General features: G+C 42.8%; 1 long non-coding RNA gene across 1 annotated transcript; it reads left to right on the forward strand.

The window, feature by feature from the left end:
- Positions 1 to 410: 410 nt before the first annotated feature.
- Positions 411 to 16,650, forward strand: LOC103280085 (uncharacterized). Its single transcript, XR_507151.3, has 4 exons — positions 411 to 532; positions 2,226 to 2,346; positions 8,505 to 8,674; positions 14,600 to 16,650. It is a non-coding gene; the product is annotated as an uncharacterized LOC103280085 (long non-coding RNA).
- The last annotated feature ends 5,925 nt before the right edge of the window (positions 16,651 to 22,575 follow it).

A 22,575-nucleotide genomic window follows, 5' to 3' on the forward strand; every position in this document is an offset into this window, starting at 1 on the left:
TAGAATCCTACGGAGGTGGAATCCTATCAGCTCAAACTCAGGATAATGGAAGATGGTGCTCAGCAAATGATAAACTGTTTTAAATTTTAATTCATTTAATCACTTTTAAACTCCTGTGTTAATTTTTACTATATGTCTTTTATCTGCAGTAAACTGCTATGAGAGCTGACTGGGGAAAAGCTGGTGTATAGATACATATAATACCAATAAATGAGAGAAATGTCCTTATGTGTATGCATCAGTTGTTCCAACCAAATGCATACAAATAAAATCATCTGCAAAAATGATTTCTTCTTATCTTGCACAATGTTTTATTGAGGTTAATGTACCAGAAATGAACAAACTGGAATTATATAAAGATAATTACTGGCCAAAGTTTGGTGGGCACATAAATAGCTGGGCACTTGGCCATTAGGTAGATGCAGAACCTTCCTCTCTTTCTGACCAACTTCAGTTCCTGGTCAACTGTTGACAATGCAAATCAGCTGGCTTTCTATCCTTATCCTTTCAGGAATGATCTTGCTTTGTGCGGGTAAGAAATTTAAAATCTTGAGCATCAACTCAGGGAATGCTATAGTTATAGGATCATCTGCCGTTTGTGCACCCATAGAGACAGAATCCTTTGTTATCCTTTGATATATTCATTTTGTCTCCTGCAGATCTCTTTATGAGTTTCACTTTGAAAGGGAGCCTCTATTCTCCCCCCCCCCTCTCTCTCTCTCTCTCTCTCTCAGTCGCATAGTCGTTTCCGACTCTTCGTGAGCTCATGGACCAGTTAACGCCAGATCTCCCTGTCGGTCGGCCATTGCTGCCCCCAGTTCCTTCAAGGTCAAGCCAGTCACTTCAAGGATACCGTCCATCCATCTCACCCTTGGTCAGCCTCTCTTCCTTTTTCCTTCCATTTTCCCCAGCATCATGATCTTTTCCAAGCTTTCCTGTTTTTTCATGATGTGGACAAAATACTTCAGCTTTGCCTCTAATATCCTTCCCTCCAGTGAGCAGCCATTGGGCATTATTTCCTGAAGTATGGACTGGTTGGATCTTCTTGCGGTCCAAGGCACTCTCAGGATTTTCCTCCAGCACCAGAGTTCAAAAGCGTCTATCTTCCTTCGCTCAGCCTTCCTTATGGCCCAGCTCTCGCATCCATAGGTTACTATGGGGAATACTATTGCTTTGACTATGCAGACCTTCGTTGCCAGTGTGATGTCTCTGCTCTTCACCATTTTGTCAAGGTTGGCCATTGCTCTCCTCCCAAGAAGTAAACATCTTCTGATTTTCTGGCTTTAGTCTGCATCTGCAGTGATCTTCGCACTTAGAAATATAAAGTCTGTCACTGCCTCCACGTTTTCTCCTTCTATTTGCCAGTTATCAATAGGTGTAGTTGCTATGATCTTGGTTTTCTTGATGTTGAACTTCAATCCAGTTTTTGCACTTTCCTCTTTCCCCTTGGTGATAAGGCTCCTCAGCTCTTCCTCACATTCGGCCATCAGAGTGGTATCATCTGCATACCTAAGGTTGTTAATGTTTCTTCCAGCAATTTTAACTCCGGCCTTGGAATCTTCAAGTGCTGCACGTCGGTATGGGGATATAAATTGATTTTTTCCAATCTGATGGCCAATCTTGTGTTTTCCATATTTGATGAGATATGGCATGCATCATGTTGACAGAATCACCTTCCAAGATTTTGAACAACTCAGCTGGGATCTCGTCCTCTCCTGCTGCCTTGTTAATAGCAATGCTTCTTAAGACCCATTCAACCTCACTCCTCAGTTTGTCTGGTTCTAATTCACTCAGCACACCATCAAAGCTATCCTCTAAATTATTATCCTTCTTATACAAATCTTCTGTATATTCTCACCACCTTTTCTTGATCTCTTCAGCTTCTGTTAGGTCTCTGCCATCTTTGTTTTTGATCATGCCCATTTTTCCCTGGAATTTGCCTCCGATGTTTCTGATTTTCTCCCTTGCTTAGGTGGAAATAGTCTCCTCTCTCTGCTGCCTTATGGGGGAGACAATTAACCTTGCTAGTGTGAAAAAAGAACTTGGAAGATGAATGAATTCACTAATTTTGCAACATGACTGAGGTGAAGAGAAATCCAAATATTTTTGCTGTTCAGATGAATCATACAAAATGGATAGGAGAAAATTATTTTCACTAAAAGGTGCTATTAATGCTTTACTGGAATAATAGTCATTGTTTTAACATCTCCATTTGATCTTCCCAGGAAAAAAATCTTCAGAGAAGTGTCAGCGCAAGGGTGGAGTTTGTTTAAAGAAGAGTAAATGTTTAGGAACACGTATTGGAAAATGTGGGCTATTGAAAGTATGCTGTATGGCTTCTCCTGGGTAAGATTTCAACTTTCTGGTATATTGTTACTTTTGTTAACTGTTGTAAAGTTGACATTCATATGGTTGTCCTGTTAATGAGAGACCTTAAAGACGTCAATCAAAGCTGTGGCTTCCTAGATTGAATCTATCAAGAAATTATTCTGACTTTCTGTTTTCCAACTGCTTTCTACTTTACCAATAACTATTGTCTTTTCTAGCAAGTTATGTTTTCTCATAGTACGTCTAAAGAACAATTGCTTCAGCTTTGTCGTCTTACCTTTTAGGGGGAGTTCAGGCTATGTTTAATTTAAAACCCATTTATTTTTCTTTGGGACATCCCTTGATTTCTCCAGAACTTTCCTTCAGCATCAGCACTGCATTTCCAACAAGTTGATTCTCTGCATTCTTCACTGAGCTGCTTTTTGATTAATAATTAAACCAATGTATAGGAAATCTTTGACTACACCAATATCTATATTCATAAAAAATGAAACATTTTTCTATGTGTTGAGACTTATTTTTCAGTAATTGTACCAATGGATCTATTCCAGATGGGACCATAGTGTCAATCTCTAGATGAGACTCATATTTCCAAAAATTCTACTTGCAAAAGGCATCTACAGAATATATATATATATATATATATATATATATATATATATATATATATATATATATAGAGTATATATGTCAGGCACTGGTTTAGCAAAGGAACAACTTCCTTGGAATTAGATGAAAAGGAGTAATAGAGTTGGGTGTCATCTGCATATAGATGGCACCACACTCCAAAATTCTGGATGACTTTTCCCTGTGGTTTCATGTATATGTTAAACATCATGGGGGTTAAAATGAAACCCTTATGGACCACACAGGCTGGTGGCCAAGGAATCAAACAGGAGTCCCCCAGCACCACCTTCTGAAAATGCCCTTCCAGGAAGGACCAGAGCCACTGAAGAACAGTATCTCCAAGCCCCATCCCAGAAAGGTGACTCAGATACGTACCATGGTAGATGTTACTGAGAGGTTCAGGCGAATCATCAGGGACACACTCCCCCTGCCCAGTTTTCTGCAAAGGTCATCCATCAAGGCAACCAAAACTGTATCTGTCCCATAACCAGACCTGAAACCAGACTGAGATGGAGCTAGGTAATCTGCTTCATCCAGAAACCATTGGAGTTGAGATGCCACCTCACCCTCCAGTACCTAGAATCATAGAATCATAGAGTTGGAAGAAATCTCATGGGCCATACAGTCCAATCCCCTGCTAAGAAGCAGGAAATCGCATTCAAAGCACCCCTGACAGATGGCCATCCAGCCTCTGCTTAAAAGCCTCCAAAGAAGGAGGCCCAGAAACTACAGCTGATCCAATGATCGGATGCCAGATTGTTAACTGGAGCAACTTACAGAGAGCGGTCAACCCTCCTGTTTAAGGAACTCCATTGGCTTCCGATCATTTTCTGGTCCCAATTCAAGGTGCAGGTTATCATCTACAAAGCCCTGAACTGTTTGTGGCCTGCCTACCTTCATGATCGCGTGTCTCCCTATGAACCTTCTCAGTCTCTTTGATCTTCAGGGGAAGCCCTCCTTTTGGCCTCCAGGGTAAAAAGTTTGCCCATGCCTGTTATACAGTATAGTTAGTGAAAAATTCATTACTATAACGAAAGCAATGAAATTTTGTTACTTTTGTTATAGTAATTATACATTATTATAATTGGGAAACTTCAGGAGCTCCTTTCTCCATCATTTTTACAGCTATTGGGGTGAAACTTGCTACAATGGTAGAACACATTTACCACTGTTAGCCCATCAAGTTTTGGAACATTTCACTTATCTATGGATTTTGGGGGAATTTTCAAAAATTTAATAAACATTTTTAAACAAAAACTACAAGAGCTATCTCCTTGAAATTTCTACACAATGACACGAGATAACAGGGGGTCATCCCCCCCCCCAACTTTCAGAAATATTCTTACATCTACTGATTTTAGTGAATTTTTAAATAGTTTTGACAAAAATATTTTTAAAAAGCACAACATGGAATGTCTCTCATATTAAGCAATAGAAGAAGAAACCAATATTAATTAATTCAACGTTTTCATAGAATCCTAGAGCTGGAGGGGACCCCGCAAGGGCCATCTAGTCCAACTGCCTTCTTCCAAGCAGAAAAGCACCATGAAAACTCTCCTGACAGATGGCCATCCAGTTTCTAAACTCCCTAATTGAGTTATAAGTGACCCCCAAGGGCTATCAATTTAGGAATTTCTTCCCAGCCCAGCACACTTACTCCTTACTAGAAGTATCAGTCAGTCCTCTTCTTTCCAGATTCAAAAAATTATTTGAACTCTGGCTGGTTGCTGCTCTGGAGGGACAAACGTCTCCCCTATCCTGATTGGGATTTCTGGTGTGAGCAGAATTCTGGGAAATATAGTTTAGCGCAGGGGCTTTTGCATTCCCTGCCATAGGGCTCTTTGCCTTCCCAAACTACATTCCAGAGTTCTGTGCTTTCCTTCCTAGTGAACTCTGCTCCCTGCTTTCACTCTACTAATAACAAGAGGCCATTAATCTAAAGAAAAAAATGCAGCCTTTTTGGCTTTACTTTGCTTGCTTGCACTGAAAATAAAATTGACTTTGGTAGGCTTCCGAGATTTAGTTTCGATTCTTAAGTTTTTGTTGCAGGCTCTGCCCACATGTCAGATATCCTACTATACAAAATCCCAGAAGTACTTTACAAGTAAAGTATCTACACAAACACAAGATGGTCTATGTACAAAGAAAATATGTCCAAATAGAATATAATATTATTAAAGTTCCCCGTACAAAGCTCAATTTGGCAGTACCAGACAAAATGAAAAGGAACAACAGCTCTAACACAAAAGTATCCAAGTCTGATATTGGTTCCAATGTATATAGGCTTCAGGGATACATAGTCAATGAAAATATCTTCCAAACAAAGTTAACAGACGGTTGGTCATGTTGCTGTATACTGGAATGAAGAAAATAATGATGGAGCACCGCTCTCAAAAAAGTCTTCACAAGTAAAGTCCAAATAAAGCTCAAGTCTACAGGGGTTCCCGGGAATTTTTGTACCCTGTTTCGGGAAGAAAATACCCTTCTTCAGGAGTTGGTATACTCAGCAACAATGAACTTATATATAGTGCCTAATTGCTTACACAGAGTGACTCTGCTTGTGGAGATTTCAACTGCTCCTTTTCATTCATGATTCTATCAGAGGCTGGATGGCCATCTGTCAGGGGTGCTTTGAATGCGATTTCCTGCTTCTTGGCAGGGGGTTGGACTGGATGGCCCATGAGGTCTCTTCCAACTCTACTATTCTATGATTCTATGATTTTGTCTGGTACTGCCAAATTGAGCTTTGTACGGGGAACTTTAATAATATTATATTCTATTGGGACATATTTTCTTTGTACATAGACCATCTTGTGTTTGTGTAGACACATGTCAGATATCACCTTGTAAGTACAAATTTAACTAATCTGATACTACTTATGAGGACTAATGAAAAATGCACACCTCTTATATACATATGTGTGTGTATAAATAGTGATATGAAGTGGAATGTTAATAATATATACATGGTTTCTGTAGAGGTATGTAGTTGTTGTTGTTGTTAACTTCATTTATATTTATTATTGTTTAATTATTTACAGTATTTATATTCCACCCTTCTCACCCCGAAGGGGACTCAGGGCGGATTACAATGAACACATAAATGGCAAACATTCAATGCCAACAGACAAACAACATACATTAGACAGACTCAGAGGCATTTTTAACATTTTTCCAGCGTCACGATTCCGGCCACAGGGGGAGCTGTTGCTTCACCGTCCAGTAGTGGCTGTACTTCCGCATTCCTTTCCTCGTGTTTTGCTGGCAGTTTTATGGTGTTGTAAATTAGTCTCCTGCATAAAGCGTCCCTAAATTTCCCTAATTGACAGATGCAACTGTCTTTCGGGGCTGCATAGGTCAACAGCAAGCCGGGGCTATTAATGGTCGGAGGCTTAACCTGACCCAAACTTCGAACTCATGACCTCTCGGTCAGTAGTGATTTATAGCAGCTGGTTACTAGCCAGCTGTGCCACAGCCCGGCGCTCTCATTTCTCCCCATGAGGACTCAAGGCAGCTAACATCCATATCCACTAGGGTTGGGCAAAAAATTCGAATCCTTCTGATGTCGTATCCAATTTGTATGTTTTGTCACTTTTGAACTGTGTTTAGAAAAAGGTTATCCTCTCGTATGTATCCCACGATATCGAACCCTTGATTGCCAATTTTTCGAATGGTGTCGAATGTTTCGGAGGGGGCAAGCATTTGCAAAGGGCTCCTGGACTACTTGACTGCTTATGGGGCGCTTTAATCCGCTTTGCAGAACGAGCGGGGAGAGGTCTGGGTGTGCTGGAGTGCTTGGCTGCTTGCAATGGGCCACTTTAATCCGCTTTGGAGAACGAACGGGGAGAGGTCTGGGTGTGCTCGAGTGCTTGGCTGCTTGCAATGGGCCACTTTAATCCGCTTTGGAGAACGAGCGGGGAGAGGTCTGGGTGTGCTCGAGTGCTTGGCTGTTGCTTGCAATGGGCCGCTTTAATCTGCTTTGGAGAACGAGCGGGGAGAGGTCTGGGTGTGCTGGAGTGCTTGGCTGCTGCTTGCAATGGGCCGCTTTAATCCACTTTGGAGAATGAGCGGGGAGAGGTCTGGATGTGCTCGAGTGCTTGGCTGCTGCTTGCAATGGGCCGCTTTAATCCGCTTTGGAGAACGAGCGGGGAGAGGTCTGGGTGTGCTGGAGTGCTTGGCTGTTGCTTGCAATGGGCCGCTTTAATCCGCTTTGCAGAACGAGCGGGGAGAGGTCTGGGTGTGCTGGAGTGCTTGGCTGTTTGCTATTGGGGCGCTTTAAACCTATATCCCAGGATCTAGTTTCAGATTATCTGATTTAAACTGGATTATATGAGTTCTCTCTGCAGATAATCTGGGATAAGAAGAAAAGTGATGGATCTGGACCAAGCTTGGTACACACCAGCTGTGAATCCTAGGGGGGTTTTGGATGGTTGACCCAAGACTTTTGGGAATTGTAGTTCACCCATACATTTTCTCATGGGAGCATTCATAAAAAGAGAGAGAGAGAGAGAGACACCATGGTGTAATGTAGTGCAGGGGTTCATAGTCCCTCAGACTGTTGAGGGGCCAGACTGTGGTGAAATAGTCCAAAATTAGGATTGTTGTTGTGTGCCTTCAAGTCATTTCAGACTTAAGTCAACCCTAAGTGTAAAGTTTAGGACAGGGGCCAGGTCAATGGCATTGGAGGGCCGCATCTGGCCAACGGCCCTTAGTTTGGGGACTCCTGGTGTAGTGCATTATGGTTTCCTGAGTCCACCAATTTAACAAAGTTTCAGCCACAAAAACAAAGTTTCTGAAGTAGAACAATGACTTTCAAAGTAAAGACAACCCAATGAAACAGGAAATAAGACTTCCAAACCAGGAACAGATTTCTGCAATTATTATAAAATGGTTTATTATAAAAGCTATAAAAATTCGCCAAAGATCAGAGGATAAGGGAAATGTTCTGAATTTTCGTGAGCTATCAGTGTTAAATGTGTTCTACCACTGTACCAAGTTTGAAGAAGATAGCTCAAAAAATGAGGGCAAGAGAGACCTGCAAAGTCTCCCCCCCGCTGTTTTTTTTGGCCACTGCGCATGCGCGTCCGCCATTAACGAATTACTTTTGAAATTAACGAATTTTCGTTAAATTTCGAAATTTTGGAGGGGCAAAATTCAGAAATGACATCAGAAACGAAACGCTAGCGCCCCCTACTTTTGAAGCGAGTTTAGAATCAATTTTTTCATGGATCGCTCAAGCCTAATATCCACACCAGCCAGATTAAAAAGGGCAAATAGTAACAGTGTGGTAAAAACAGAATTAATACACTAAAATTGCCTTTAAGACTCATATCCCCCCGCAATCCCACCCAACATCTCCAGAGCCTGAGTAAAGGATATATCAACATGAGGAACCTCAAAATGTGGTGGGCCTATAACTCAGTATTAGTGATGGGCTGCACAAAATTGTAAGAGCCCATGGGGAATAGGCGAATAAGGTGAAGTTTGGCATTCCTTGTTTTCTCACTAATACAGAATTGTTTGGTGCTGAATTTTACTTTGTTTTGCAGTATGGGGTGGAATGGCATGGTCCCTCCTTCAAATATGGGATACAACGTTGGAAATGTTGTCGGTGGTATTGCTGGTGTGATAGCTGCAACTACAATGATGAACAGGGGCAATGCTATGTACCTAAAGAGAGCAACTGCAGGTGATGCCACCACTTCAACTTAGAACCCAGGTAAGAGTGGGGACTTGGCAGCTGGGGCGTGGAGGGAAAGCCGTGGCCTTGGAGGGGCTCCAAATATCCAGTCCAGTGGGCCTCAGAAGCAGGTACCCACTGTGCTAAAGGCAATGGTCAGCTACTCTCCAGTTTTTGGACATGGCCTGTGACCAGATGGCTGTCATATGCTGAGTTGACCGGTATCCCAATAGTACTCTGGCCAAATATTTATGGGAGAGTTTTTAGTATGGTTTTTGCATTTCTTACCAGGGAAAGTGTTGCATAATTTGTGTTCTGTGCAGCAGAATAAAGGTATTGCCATAGACAAAATTAATAAAGAAGTCAGGGAATACAGGGTGGTAGACCCATTTACCACACCCCCACTGCCTAATTGCCATGTCTCTTCCCTTGGGATCGTTCCAAAAAAGGCACCCAGAGAATTCTGGTTTATACACCATCTCTGATATACATGAAGAAAGCCAGTCAACGATGCCATTGCTGAAGGAAACTGCACATTTTTCATGGATATAACCTTAAGTCCCTTTTTAGAATGGGCCCTCAAATACAAAACTGGACTCTGGGGTGTTGTTCATTATCTAGATGACTTATTTTGTTGGACAGCCTGACACTTGGCAATGTGCTGAACTACTTCACTTCTCCATACACTGACAACCCAGTTGGGGGTGCCCTTAGCCCAAGAAAAAACTGAAGCCACACCCACAGTTTGATGTTTTTGAGCATAGAGATTAACACTGATTAGCAACAGTTTTCTTGGCTGCCACAATACAAAGTTGAAGATTTGATAGTTTGGGATCCAACAGTTCATTCCACGTATGAAAGCCACCCTCAGGAGATTTCAGGAGCTGATAGGGCAACTGAACTTTGCCTGCCAAGTTGTTGCATCAGGCAGGACCTTTCTGCATAGATTATGTGATGCCACTTGTGAGCCTCTTTGTCCCATCACCATTTCAGAGTCACTCAGGATATAGAGTTTGACTTGTTGGTTTAGCTCAATCTCTTCTGGGAATTCAATGATATTTCCTTCTAGAAGCAGAAAACAGTGGCCCAATCATTGGTTTGCCATTGGAGCCACCATAGACCTTACCTTTCTCTATTTTTCCCATATCGGTGGCAGTAAAGATTTGAGCAAAATTGTTTTCTAGCTCTTCCATTAATATCTGTTGCAACATTACAGCCATCATCCAGGTCATTAACGCCCTTATATCCAAATCCAAGTGAGTCATGGAGGTGGTGAATCATTTTACCTTTCACTGCCTCAGCCACAATATCTGGTTCAAGGCATTCCATGTGGTCTGGATTGAAAATAGCTTAGGAGATGCTCAGTCCCACATATAAATACAGCATTTCAGATGGTTGGCACCCAACACCAACCATCAGCCAGATCCAATGTCAACTGATTTCTTGGGGGAATTGAAAAGGAAGTAGGGAAATTGGGCTGGCTTTACCCTCAAGCTCTAGGAGGGTATATATCAAAGCAGTATGGAACTTCACAGATTTTGGAATACAACACAGGCTAAAGGATTTATTGCCATGGTTCAGTTGTTTCATTGAAGATAGATGAGGACATGGGCTGGGAGGGCCAACTGTCACAGCTGATCCAAGCTTTTCTCTTAGGGCAGTTCCTGTTGTGGACATCTCTGGCACTGAATGTGTTGGTCTGGTGTGGGATTCCCCTGAGAGCATGGCCTTTCTGCTGGTGTACCGTGCGCCTAGTGCACCAGCAGACAGCCTATCCCAGCTGCTCGAGACTGTGTCGGAGTGGTCCTTGAGGTTCCCCAGACTTGTTGTCCTGGGGGACTTCAATGTCCACGCTGATACGGACTCTTGCTCAGCAGCGGCTATGGACCTAGTGTCTACCATGGAGACACTAGGACTCTTGCTCTGCAGTACTGGGCCCACGCATCAAGCAGGACATACGCTAGACTTGATCTTCAGCGCAGGAATTCAAGTGACCCAAGCCTCTATTTTAGAGGTTCCATGGTCGGATCACTGTGCCCTGAGAGTCAGGCTGGAGCATGCCTACCCACCTGGCAAGGGCGCCGAGCCGATTTGGGCTCGCCCAAGAAGACTTATGGAACCTAGTAGGTTCCAGAATGCTCTGAAGGATCTGGAGCCTGTCAGCGACTCAATCGATGTGCAGGTGGACATGTGGAACATCAGGCTGTCCAATGCACTCGACGAGATCGCCCCTAGACGCCCTCTCCAACCCCGCCGAAATCGGTCTCCTTGGTTCACCGAGGAACTTCGATCGATGAAGCGGGAAAAGAGACGGCTAGAGGGCGTGTGGCGAGAACTTCATGACAGAGCTTCGAGATCAGCTTACAGGGCATTTATGGAGTCCTATGAGCATGCTACCATCGAAGCAAAGAGAGTATACTATGTCTCTTTGATAGAGTCCGCCAGCTCACGCCCGGCAAAATTGTTCAAAATAATTAGATCTCTAACGACGGTTCCTACCAACCCAAAAAGTGATGATCAGACCCCTTCAGCCGAGGCTTTTCAAAGCTATTTTGCTGACAAGATCTCACTACTACGCCGGGACCTCCCCGCCACAACTGATACAATGAGAGAACTTGAGACTACGTGGCCACTTGCTGGGCCCACCCTCGACCAGTTCATCCCACTGGACGCAGAGGGTCTCGATAGGCTCATAGCTGCAGCTAGACCGACCACTTGCTCCCTTGACCCGTGTCCCTCTTGGTTAGTAAAATCCTGCTTGGAGGGATTACGTGACCCGCTGCTGAAGATAATAAACAGCTCCCTTGAGCAAGGAGTCTTTCCAGAGGGATTAAAAGAGGCAGTGGTCTCTCCTCTGCTGAAAAAACCAGATTTAGATCGTTTGGTTCCCTCCAGCTACCGCCCAGTTTCGAATCTTTCATTTCTGGGCAAGGTGATTGAGAGGGCAGTAGCGGTGCAGCTGCAGCAGTTCCTAGACGACACAGCCGGACTGGATCCTTTCCAGTCTGGCTTCCGTGCGGGGCATGGGACAGAGACTGTATTGGTTTCCATCACAGATCATCTCCGATGCCAGCTTGACCGGGGCAGGTCGGTGTTGCTTGTGCTATTGGATCTCACAGCAGCATTTGACACAGTCGATCACAATCTTCTGACCCACCGCCTTGCCGTTGCTGGAGTTAGGGGGACAGCTTTAAATTGGCTGGCCTCCTTTCTTCACAACCGTGGACAGCGAGTGGAGAGGGGGGGCCTGGTCTCTGAGAGGTCCCCTCTACATTGTGGGGTTCCTCAGGGGGCCATTCTCTCCCCTCTGTTGTTTAACATCTATATGCAACCACTTGCTCAGCTGGTCCGAGATTTCGGGCTCGAGTGTTATCAATATGCTGACGACACTCAGCTTGTGTTAAAGATGGAAGGCCAACCGGAGTCTGTACCCGACAGTTTTCACCAGTGCCTCGAGGCCATTATTGGATGGTTGCGTTCCAGTAGTTTGAGGGTGAATCCAGCAAAGACGGAGTTCCTATGGCTGGGCCGACCGGGCAGTGGGGATATCCAGTTGCCAACCCTGGATGGTGAAGTGCTACGCCCGTCTTCACTAGTAAAGAGTCTGGGAGTCCTCTTGGACCCTTCACTGACGATGCAGGCCCAGGTCTCCGCCGTTACCAAAACTGCCTTTTTTCATCTTCGGCAGGCTAGACGGCTAGCCCCCTATCTATCTAGGGACAACCTGGCTACAGTGATCCAGGCTACAGTCATCTCGAGACTGGATTACTGTAATGCCCTTTACATTGGCCTTCCTGTGTCGGTGATCCGGAAGCTCAAATTGGTGCAAAATGCAGCTGCCCGGCTCCTTGCGGGAGTCCCCATAAGATGCCACATAACACCAATCTTACAGCAGCTGCACTGGTTACCAATTGAGCACCGGATCACTTTCAAAGTGATGGTGCTTACCTTCAAGGCCTTACATGGTCCAGGGCCGATGTACCTGAGGGACCGCCTCACCCCTTACAAACCCCAGAGATCCCTCCGTTCTGAGGACCAAGACCTGCTGGAAGTCCCCAGTTTTAAGACCTTGCGTCTAACTGCAACTAGACGCAGAGCCTTTTCAGTAGTGGCGCCATCTCTGTGGAACACCTTGCCACCTGAAGTTCGTGCCTTGCGGGACTTGTTGGCCTTCCGCAGGGCATGTAAGACACACCTGTTTCGGCAGGCTTTTGAGTTCTGTTGCTGATGTTTTAAAAGGTGCTTTTAGGATGTTTTAAAGATTTTTTTTTAAATGATGTTTTTAAAATGTTTTTTAAATTGTTGATTTTAGCCGGTTCTTGTAAGCCGCTCCGAGCCCTAGGGGAGTGGCGGCATATAAGTTTGAAAAATAAATAAATAAATAAATAAACATCAAGTTGATCCCCTATTGATATAAAAGTCAAAGTATTGATGTATCTTTGTTGATTGGTTGGTTTAAACCTCAAAGGACCCTAAGCCACTTGATGGGTCTGGACCAAACTGGCACATATGCCCCTCATATTTCCATTTTTAAAATGATAGGTTATAACCTCATACCCAGAGCAGAAGGAAATAAAAGAAACAAAATGATTTACTGTGGCTAGGTGAAGGTGAAGTGGCCCTCTGTCATGTGACTGGGAAACAAAGGAAGTAAAGGAGATTGGCTGTTGCTATACAGAGGCAGTCCAACGGGGAGGCAATGTAGGCGGCTGCCATTGGCACACACCAACAGGGGGCGCACTCGAGGCGCCCTCGTTAAAACGTGGTGCCGCCGCAGCCCTGCCGTCACCCATCGCCACCTCTATTGCATTTTTCCCCGGCAGAACCCCTGTGCATGCGCGGAGGGTCCCATCGTGCAAAATGGCAGATGGGACCCTTCAGCACATGTGTAGGGGGTCGCTTGCTTGCTTGTGTGGTGACGTAAGGCACGCAGCATACCTTATGTCACTACGCAAGTGAGGGACCCTTCTGCGCATGTGCAGCGGGTCCTGCGCTCATGCAGAACGGTTAAGGCACCCAAGCCGCCCGTCCGTGTGCACGATGGAAGCCTTGCACACAGGAGCCATGCGCAGAGGGGTGCTTGCGCAGTGACGTGAGGCATGCTGCGTGCCTTACGTCACTGCTCAAGCGAGTGACCCTCTGCTGCGGTGACAGTGCTGGTGCACGCTCTCATGTCGCCCGGAAGGTGGGCCCAGGAGAGCGTGCATCGGCACGCAGGGCGTATGCTCTCCTGGGCCCGCCTTCCCGGCAGTGTGAGAGCATGCCTCAGCAGCCGTCGCTGCAGCCACCACCGCAACTGCCGCAGCCGCAGCCACAGCCACCGCCGCCGCCGCCACGGCCTCTGGTTTGTGTGGGGATGGGGGTTGGGCACCATAATGGGGGGCGGGCGCCAAGTAGTAGGTTCGCCTACTACTTGGAATTACCTTGGGCCGGTTCTGTTGCTATATGATATGTATGAGGAAAAGGGAGGGAGAAAGGAAAGAGAGAATGAAGGCAAGGAGGCAGGAAGTAAGAGAAAGAAAAGATAGGAGGAAAAGAATAATTGAGAAAGTAGGGAAGGGAAAGGTAGAAAGAAGAAAAGGGGGAAAGGAGGAGAAAGAAAAAGGAGGGAAAGAAGGGAAAGGAAAGGTGAAAGGGTATGATGGGAGGGAAAGAAAAAAGAAAAAGGAGGAAAGAGAAACAAAATGAGGAGGAAGAGAATGAAGGGGAAGAAAGAGGAAGAGAAAGAAGGAAGAGAAAAGAGAGGGGAAAAAAGGAACGGGGAAGGTTTACTATGTGATTTCAGCTCTGCTAAAATCCAAGGTTTGCCAAGCTTCCAAAGGATCAGATGAGATACAGACAGGGTGAAGGCAAAATCTGAGGCTTTATTCTCAATGGCCAGAGAGGATGACAATGGAGACAGCACTACAAAGAAAAGACATACTGCAATTGCATATATACAGCATTTTTATTGAATTTTGACAGTTATTCGTCAACTGCACCGGCTCTGGAAACTGTCTGGCTAGGACTTGCTCCCTGAGTGATCCAGGACTTCATTTGACATCGCTGGTTGGTCCTTGTGGGGCAGGATACTTTAATAAACTACCACTGGACTATTTTGAAGAATGTGTCCGTTTAATTGATCTGCGCATGAGAGGGGCACAATAAAAAAGCAATTGATAGCACTTTGTAACAAAATGTTTGTCATTTCCTAATTGCTTCTATCATCAAACATGGAATTTTTTTATTAAACTACAAAAACTTTGTTCTTGTGGGAGGAACTATAGTATTTCTATAGTATTTTTGCTATAGTATTTCAATGAATATCTCATAGAGTCTCAACCAGTTCAACATATAATGGGCTTAATACTCTAGCTCTGGTTGATACAATGGGATTAGCCCAGATAAATAATGGGTGCTATTAGGTGATAGCCATATCAATGGGTGCCACAGGGATGGGTCTGGCTTGGAGCATGGGAGAGGAAATGCTCCCAAAGACAGCCCAGATCATATTAGGTGAAACAGGAAAAAGGATCCAGGGGCTATGACATAAACCCATTGTGCTCACCTCAGTCTCCCAGTCAATTGTGAAAGGATTATCAAAATCTTCTCTGGGTCCATAGCATTGTGAGGCAGCATTTCAGGAAATTCATAAAGAAGATTTATGACAATCGGAAATATCCATGTGAACTCCCTATATTTCTCAATGGAATCAAGTTTCATAATTCATAATTTTGGGGTCAATTTTTTGATAACAAATATATGAGAGAAAGCAATGGAAGAAGGAAAGAAAAGAATGAGGGAGGCATTATATATGGGAAATTGAGGAGGGAAAGAACAAAGCCATAAAGAAAGCTTTCCCATTGTTGCCAGACTGTTGCCATGGAGACATTGTGAGGTAGGCATTCTCAGATCTGGAGAAGCTAGAAAGCAGGTGAGAAGCAGCCCCTCCAACACTAACACTTTGAAATATTGATGAGATAGCCTGCTTGTTTTCCACTGCTCTGGAAACTAGAACTGCAGGAAAAGAGATTCCACCTAAATATTAGGAGAAACCTCCTTATGGTGAGAGCTGTTCCATAGTGGAATATGCTTCCTTAGAATGTGGTGGAAGTCTTCTTCTCTGGAGATTTTTTTAGGGGGGCTGGATGACTATCTGTCAGGAGCGCTTTGATGATATGTAACCTGCATAAACAGAATGGGGTTGGAGTAGATGGCCTTTCTAGCTTTTTCCAACTCCATGATTCTATGGACCTCTTCACAACGGTGTTTTTTTATTCCTGTTTGTCCAGTTGACGGGACCTGTCGAGCGTCATCAGACGATGATTGGCAGGTCCCACCCACATTCCTCCTAAAGTGGAGGGGAAGCGTCACAAGATGCTTCTTCCTCCACGACAGAGAGAAAAGTGTTTTCGGGTAGCTCTGATGGAGCTACCTGCACTTTCCTCTACTTTTCCCCATATGATGGGTGAAGGAGCGATGGGGCTGCCTTGTGTCATTCCCACCATATGATGGGGGAGCAGGGAGGGTGTGCAGGATGCCACGAGTTGCCCTGTTCACCTTCCTTTTCACTGGCAACTGCCGGCAAAACAGCATGGCCCCAGGGGTCCTGTGAAGTGGTCCTATATTTCTACAATGTCATTTTATAGCATCATTTCAAAAACGATTATAAAGAAGGAAAAGTTATTGTGCCAAATTGCTATGTGTGTGTGTAAAGAAATCCTTGCAAAGTTGCTTGCAAAAGATCTCTGCAAAAAGGGAGCTGAGCTTTTACAGAGGCAAGCCACACCTTAAACAATGTATCGGTTTGCTGGCAGATGGCTGGTTTTGTCAGCTGGGAATCTGAGCTTTCAGGGAGAGCACAGAAAAGACAGGCTCTCTAGCTACGGTCAAGTAGCAGTTTAAATATGCTATGCTGGATATATTGAATGCTGATTGATTAGTTATTGATCCTATGCAACTACAAGGACATTGTACGATTGCTGAACTGTTTACTTAACTTCAACTCAACAAGTAAAGTTCCTTTGTTCTTTCAATTCCTCTGCCTGGTCTGAGTCTTTTGCACATGGTGTTAACTGGACGCTGCTGGTTCCGCTATACACACTCGCTAACAAAAGTGACCCTGGACTGTTGCCAACTCCTGCTTTCGGAAGAAGAGTGGAGGAAAGGAAACTTTGAGCAAAGTCATATTTCAGTGCCCAGCTAAAATGCAAAAAGGGTGTTTCTAATGAGAAGATCACTATTAACTGCTGTTGACAAACTCTTAGCAAGATCTCAGATCCAAAACTTGGGTCACTCACCCATGACTGTTGGGGAGGTAACTACAAATGACTTGCTACCTAAACTCTGTATACCTGGATGGTCCTTGGGATTTTTTCTGACTATGAGTCTGCACTTTCTAAGTTAAACATTTATTAAAAGCACACAACAACAGAAAACAAGCTCACAATGAGTGAATATTGCCTATCTGCAGTTTTAAACAATCTCTGTGGTATATGGTCCCACAGTTGTTTAGGCGCTGAACAGTCTGCACTCTGATACCATGAGATGTAGAGCCAATCTTAAGAAATGGGGCTTCAAAGTGGAATCCACAACATGCGAGTGTGGAGAAGAACAAACCACAGACCACCTACTACGATGCAGTTTGTGCCCGGCCACATGCACAATGGAGGACCTTCTTACAGTGACACCAGAGGCATTTGATGTGGTCAGCTTCTGGTCAAAAGGAAATGTAGTAACTTTGTTTATGCTTTTCATTATAACTGTAATATAATTTGCTTCTGACACAATAAATAAAACATCTATACTGACCATTTAATGCAGTTAGAAGGAATCGTTAAAGTGTGCTTGGAACTGTTAAGCTGAAGTAAGCAAAATTGGAGGATACTCCAAAATAGAGCTTGTAATACACTCTAGTTTAAGAACACAGTGTTCCCTTGGTACTTCGTGGTTCACTTTTTGTGGATTCGCTGTTTTGCAGTTTTTTTTAATAAACACTAAAATCTATATATATAAAAGACAAATGGTGTCCTCCCCTGCCACTAAACAACAAAAGTACAAGCCCCAGAACCTGGAAATTTGGCAGCACAATCCACCATCCTTGCCCCTACGTTCCAACAACAAAAATAAAATAAAAATAAAATCCTAATTAGAGGGAGAGGAATAATTGTCTTTAGCCAATTGCTGCCAGTTAGAAGACTAAGCCCCGCCCACTTGGTCGCCTAGCAACCTACTCAGGCCTCACTCTCTCTTCCACACTGCCTATAAAATACAGATTATCTAATTTGCACTGGATTATATGGCAGTGTAGACTCAAGACCCTTCCACGCAGCTATATAACCCATTTATAATCTTATGTTATCTGCTTTGAACTGGATTATCTTGAGTCCACACTGCCATATAATCCAGTGTGCATTTTATTCAGCTCTGTAGAAGGAGCCTCATATAATCCAGTTCTAAGCAGATAATATAAGATATACAATAGATTCCCACTTATCCAACATAAACACCCCGGCAGAACATTGGATAACTGAATATGTTGGATAGTAAAAAGGGATTCAGGAAAAGCCTATTAAACCTCCCATTCCCTCTCGACCCTCTCTGCTGCCAAACGGCCATCCAAGTCTATGCCAGGCATCCTCAGAGACTATGAGATCTGTTTGAAAACAGACGTGGGATGTTTATTTCTATCTCACCAATGATATCCAGGATGGGATGACTCTTATCTGTCTCAGGCGACTGTGAATGTTCCCCTTGGCCACCTTGATTGCCATTGAATTCCCTTGCACCTTCAAGGCCTGGCTGCTTCCTGCTTCGGAGAGGAATCCTTTCTTGGGAGATGTTAGCTGGCCCTCAGTACATCATGTCTGGAATTCCCTGATTGCTCAGTGCTATTCTTTAGTTAACTGTCCTGATTTCACAGATTTTTTTCAATACTGGGAGCCACATTTTGTTCATTCCAGGCAGGCAGGAACCATCCAGGCTTTGAAGCTACAAGGCTATTTAGTGCCAATTCCAACATTCACACTTGCCTAAAGCAGACAACAGTTCTTTCTTCCACCCTGGTCATTCCACAGATATATAAACCCCACTTGCTTTCGTTACAACACATTTCACAACCTCTGAGGATGCCTGCCATTCATGCAGGCGAAACATCAGGAGAGAATATATTTGGAACATGACCAGGCAGACCACAGAACTCAGAGCAACTCAATACAAATAGAAACAAAAATAATAAAATAAATACAAAAAACAAATAAAAAGCAAAATAAAATAATACAATTAAAAAAACATAAATAAAAATAATATAATCAAATAATAAAATATAATACATACAAATAATAAAAAATAAAATAATAAAAACACAAATAATAATGAAAGAATAAAAATAAAATAAATACAAATAATACAATAATAATAAAAACACTAAAAATAATTAAAAACACTAAAAATTAATACAATAAAATACTATAATAACAGAAAATAACTAACACTAACACAAGAAAATAATAAAATATAATAAATAAAAAAGATAAGTTACAATAAAATTAATTAAAAAATACAAATAACATCAAAGAAAAATTCCACAACAATTTTTAACCAATACCACCAGCACTTTGCCACAGCAACGCGTGGCTGGGCACAGCTAGTAATATTATAAATCATAAAATAATATCATAAATCCCTCTTCCTACTTCCTTCCTAAGGAGAAGGAAGGAACGAGAAGCCAAAGGGAGAGAAAAGGAGGCTGAAGCAGCTTTGTTTTCACCTCAAGCACACATGTGCATGCTTCAGAGGCGAGGAGGGGACAGAGACGCTACTTGCCAGTGAGATTGTAAATAACACAAATATAGTGTCCGTACTTCGCGGATTTTCACTTATCCTGGGGGGTCCTGGAACGTAACCCCCATGATAAGTGATGGAACACTGTAGTTTAAATTGAACGGAACAGTGAACCAATATAATTGTGTATTTTGTGTAAACTGTCATTAAGTGGACAAATTGAAGCATTTTTTTGAAGGCACTGTTGCTGCTCAGGTGTACTATTTAGACATGCAATGCAAACTCATTTTATTTTACCTGCAATTCATATACTTTTAGGGAATGGGTTGCTGTGAGTTTTCTGGGCTGTATCTTCATGTTCCATAAGCATTCTCTCCTGATGTTTTGCCCACACATTTTAGGGAATGCTCAATTTTACTTTCAACAAAACTGTGCTTCGCTTCACTTCCACCGAGCTGTGATAGCTTACCTCAATGAGAATTTTCTAGGACAATGGACAGGATAAAGAGTTGCTGACTTAACACCCCTACTTATAGGTGATCTTAAAGGATGTGGTGTTCTGTTGAAAACAAGCTACGTAGGTGGTAATTTGGTGATAAATTGAAATTGAAGTGACACAAGTGGACACTTTGGTCAATGTCATTCAAGCAGTAGTTCACCATAATCAGAAATGTCTGGACACTGATAGTAACCACTTTGAGCACCTCTTACAAACACAGAAGTCAATGTGACATGTATTCATCTTTTGTGATTTATACCTATTGAATATCACTGTTTCTTTCTTTCTTTGAATATGTATCCATTTTGGCTCATTCACACATACATATTACACAAATTGTAAGATGCATTTTTCCCATTTTAGGGTTCCAAAAATAGAGCATGCCTTATCATTGGTGGTGCCTTAGGGATTCCTCTTCTTCCGAAGAGGAAGGGGAGCAGGAAAGTGTTCATGAATCAGAGAGGCAGTTGGAATCTGAGGAGGAGATTTTGCAAGTACCCACATTTCAGGAGAGGTGAAAGGAAACAGAGTAGAGACCTCGTTCAGCTAGAATAGCTGCCAGAAATGCAGCTGAGTAATTAGGAACTGCCCTAGCAGGGCTATAAAGCAGAAGCAGGTGCAGCCAGTTCTTGCTGGTAACAAACTGACTCTTCGCTCCCCTTGTGCCTGCTCCAAGTCTGCATCTGGGAAACGGCTCCTAAGGATTTACTGCTGTTTCTTTGTCTGAAGTAAGACTGCTATTTGATTTGGGAATTTTTCAGAGACTAAGAACTGTGCTTGCCCTAATACTTCCTTGCTCCCTTTTGCATTATTCAAGTGAGTGTGCTGTACTTTACGTTTTGCTGAAGTAAAGCAGTTTTCATTTACTTACCACAGTGTTTTAAGGCTGTTCTTGAAAGACAAAACAGGACAACAGGGTATGAAGACCCTCAAATGGAAAAGGAGAAAGGTAAATGGCCCAAGACCCAAATGGCTCATTTAAAAAAAACTTATCTTATCTCCAAGAGAGGAGGAGGAGGAAGAATGTCTTTGTGTGTAAGGATTCATTTTCCCAACCTGATTAAACCAGAATAATCACATTAAAACACTGTTCAGATAACTCCCTCTTGTTCTGAACACTGTGTTTTTTTGAGGGTTATGATATCAAGAAGGAAACAAATCAATATTATATTGGGATCACTACTAAAAAGGGCTTACGTGTCACTATATCAAAAAGGTTTATATATAACTGAGCATTCAGTTGTTAAATAGATTCAGAACGTTCCTCTCTTACTGTCCAACAATGCAGATCAGCCAGCTTTCCATGGTACTCCTTTCAGGAATGCTCTTGCTTTGTGCTGGTAAGGCATTGCAAACCTTGAAAATCAACTAGAACTCCAGAGTGATAGGACCATTTTCCGTCTCCTTTCTAATTGAGACAAAATCCTTGGTATGTTCTGACCTCATGCAAATCTTCAATACGATTTCTCCATACTCTACTAAAAAAAATCATTAGCTTCAGTTTGAAAGTGGATCTCTCTTTGTTTAGGTGAAGAGGGTCTCCTTTCTCTTTCACCTTATGGTGGACAGAAAATATCCCTACATAGCATTATATGTGACATAACCTGGAAAGTGATTGGCACCCTCTTTTTTGGCAAGGTGGTATGTGGTAAAGGAAAACCCCAAAATTATGAATGTTCAAATGAATCATAGAAAATGAAGAGGAGGGAAGGACTTTCACTAAAAGATACAATTGTAGACATGCAAAATTCAAGAAAGATCTTTAGTTTTAAATTCTCACTTGATCTTTCCACGAAATAATGTGACCAGAACACACAAAGAGTGAGATGAGGACTTTAGGGCTATATGTATGACAATTAAAACAAATATCAGAACATGTGGTGCAGGTGGAGACTTGCTTTAAGCAAGCAACCTAAAATTTCTACTATCTAGTTCATTGTTGCTGTTGTTAACCACTGTCAAGTTAACTTTCTTATTATGATCTCCTGAATGAGAAACCTCCAAGACATCAATCAATGCTGTGATATGTTTAATTGAATCTACTGAACCTCAGTGCAGTTTTCCTCTGTGTGTTCACTGTATATAAACTTATTTTTGTTGTTTTATATGCTTATGTATTATGTGCAGCACTTTGAAATGCTTTTGTGAGCTACCTCGAGTCCCTTCGGGGCGATGTTGATGGGGTATAAATAAAGTTTATTATTATTTTATTACTGCCTTTTACTTTCCTGAACATTATTGTCTTTTCTAGTAATGGCTTCTCATTATATGGGTTGCAATAGATCCAAATATCAACATGCTACCATCCAACCCATAAATATTACTATTAACCTGGGATTGGAAGTGTGTCAAACAGTTCAGGATGGGGTTACACACCCCCCACAAAAGACTGATCATCAGTTTTTCTAAAGAAAATACATTTTTAAATGGGTGGATCACCTAAGGTATATATTATTAGGTAAAGGTAAAGGTTTTCCCCTGACATTAGATCAAATCATGTCAAACTCTGGAGGTTGTTGCTTATCTCCATTTCTAAGCCTAGGAGTCAATGTTGCCTGTAGACACCTCCAAGGTCATGTGGCCGGCATGGCTGCATGGAGTGACATTATGCTGGAGCCGTACCTGTTGATCTACTCACATTCACATGTTTTTCAACTGCTAGGTTGGCAGAAGCTGGGCT

The sequence above is a fragment of the Anolis carolinensis genome, chromosome 1, assembly GCF_035594765.1.
Source record: "Anolis carolinensis isolate JA03-04 chromosome 1, rAnoCar3.1.pri, whole genome shotgun sequence".
Classification (NCBI taxonomy): Eukaryota; Metazoa; Chordata; class Lepidosauria; order Squamata; family Dactyloidae; genus Anolis; species Anolis carolinensis.